The following is a 2839-nucleotide window of genomic DNA, read 5'->3' on the forward strand; positions in this document are numbered from 1 at the left end:
AACAGGTATCAGGCTCCTTCATGCAGGGACCTACTGTGTAAAAACAGCCACTGAGATCATATGGTAATGTCTATTTGTGCGCTCAATCGTAGGCACATTTCGCATGTTGTGCATGTTTAGCTAACATACTGTGCACTGACTAAAGCACCCAGGTTAAGCTAACAGTTATTTGGAAGTAATGAACTGGAGGAATTTGGCACAGCCTCAGTTTTCCCTAGCTGGTAAAATTACAGTTCCAACAAACATTATTGGAAAATGCCTGTAAATTATTCGCATTTTTTCGATGTTATGGACATAAAAAATAAAATGATACCATCAATAGTTTTAGTGTGAGTGTGTACAAAAAACAAGACTGATGCATCATCATGTCATGCCCTGGTTCTAATTTTACTTTTTCTTTCTGTCTTACACCAAATTTCTCAACCAGAGCTCTTCATCTTTGACTTGATGACTTGATTTATTGGTCTATCGGGAGTAAGGGTTTGGTCTGACAAGGCAAACCTTGACCACCGCTAGCCAAAAGCACAAACCTGCAGAATGAAAGAGGTGCAGGGGAGGGTAACACCACACAGCCAAAAACAGGAACCGGATGCACTATGGTGATGGAAATGGAGTGACAAAGACATATGGGGGAATATTTCTCACAGCGTTGAAATACAAGAACACATAGATGAAACATTTTTATTTAGGAAAGTAAAATGCCAGTGTTTAGATATTCACTTCTTTACAGAAAGAGAAACTACATTCACTCCTGGTTTATCAAACAGGCAGACATAATTTCATAAATCCATGGGTGGACACATATAAACACCCTTACATTAACACAAGGCAATATCAGAAGGGTATTTATTGAAGGACAGTTGAAGGCAGTCAACTTCACACACAATTCTGCTGAGGATAGGAGGAGACTAATAGCTAATGCATAAAAACTGAGTCATGGATGGAGGATCTGCTGAATGAAATAAGCTTATTAATGCCCATATCCACACATATCTGTCTGTCTGGACAATGTGTGCACTCTAGAGACAGTGTCTCTATTGTCACTTAAGCCAATTTAGTGCTGCAATCTAAAATGCATGAATCATAGCCCATTATTGTGATGGATTACAGAACTTTGTGACTTGAAGTGAAATGCCTAATTTTCATTGTGCGGCTGCAGTTTGCCCATTCAGAGAGAAAGAGAAGACGCGTTGAATCCCTTACTCTCCAAACTCCCTCTGTCAATCTTTCATCTAAAACACCTTGTTGACAGGACAACTATTCGATATTCGGTGGAAGGCCCAGCTGTCCAGAAGTATTTTTTTGTTTTGTTTTTTTTATCATAATTCCAATATCCCTCAACAGAAAAACACAAGAGACATAAATCATTTAGCACCTCTAAAGCTCACTACTAATAAATGTGATCTTGTTACTTTAATCTACACAAAAACCAAAAAGAAAAATGAAAAACCTCCTTCTGCTTTCAGTCTTTATGCTGAGGTCAAATAAGCATCTCTTGGTTGTAGCTTTATATTGAATGGGGGTGGTATCAGATCAAGTATAAGGTATTTCTCTTTTTTAAGTCAGAGGAGCTAGTGTTTAATGTTTTTGGGGGTGGTGGGGTGGGGTCAAAATGTGCCGTATTTTCTATTAAAATGTTGCATTTTTATAATCACAGGTTTTTGCTCTTTGCCTTATTCGCTGACGAGAGTTCCCTGTATCTGTTCTAGACTGATGAGTCATCACCTTCATCTCTAGTGTAGGTCTAAGATTCATATGTTTGTATGTGTAATCAGTCTGCCACCTTCACCTCTGCTGACATTCACAGATGAACACCACCCTGTAATGTTAAGTATAGATGATAATACTCTGTGCATTTTCCTTTTTGGCAAAAAGCTTTTGCCTTTAAAGGTTGTTTTTTGGATCACTGGAGCTAAGTCCCAGTTCGGAACAGCAGTAACCTGTACCTACATTGTGATGGTAACATATTCACCACACAGAGTATGTGATACAGTGTATTATCTCTCCACGTTAACCTGGGCTGGAGCCAGCCAAATTCAGAAATACACTAAGCTTACACTCTGGCCACTTTGCCAGCAACAAAGACACAGACATTTCTATCATATGTAGACAGTCACACACCAAATATGTCGGATGTCTGGGCACAGAGAGGACCACTTAGAGGTGACAGTAATATTTATTCCAGTCTCCTCTGGTATAACATTTCAGATAACAAACTATGAAGTATCAAACTATTTGACAATGATTCTTTCAAACTTTGGTCTGAAAATAATCATGATTTCCCGACTTTCCCTCTGCTGACGCCCTCCTGCGTCACCAGTAGTGTTTGCTAAGATTTCTGCCTGAGATGCGGAGACTTTCTCTTCCTGATGTTTTCCCTGCAAATACATTTCTGTCACTGGGGGTAATTTCCCACTACAAGACTTACTGCAAACACCCATAACCCACGACACCTCCTGAAAGAACAAAGAGTGCACGCCCAGTGGAGAGGGAGATGAAAGGAGAGATGAGAGAGGGATGCTGGGACCTCAAAGGTCAGACAGAAAATACCAGATCCTTTGTTTTTCTAAAGAAAACTTTGTTGCGGTATTCAGTGACAAGTAAGGATGAGATACTGTCTCCCTCCTTAAATGATATATTTATCCATTTATCAGGCGCACCCATACACACAGCATTTGGTACATACATAGTGCAAGTTTGCACTGTTGACAAATGGCATATAAGCCCCTGCCAGGGGCCTGTACATTCTTTGCCACACAGCCAAAGAAAAATATTAGTTTAATTCTTTCTTACTATAATAGAATTTACAAAATAATGGCATTCGTGGGGAAGCAGAGAC

Source organism: Monopterus albus, unplaced genomic scaffold, assembly GCF_001952655.1.
Source record: "Monopterus albus unplaced genomic scaffold, M_albus_1.0 scaffold9.1, whole genome shotgun sequence".
Classification (NCBI taxonomy): Eukaryota; Metazoa; Chordata; class Actinopteri; order Synbranchiformes; family Synbranchidae; genus Monopterus; species Monopterus albus.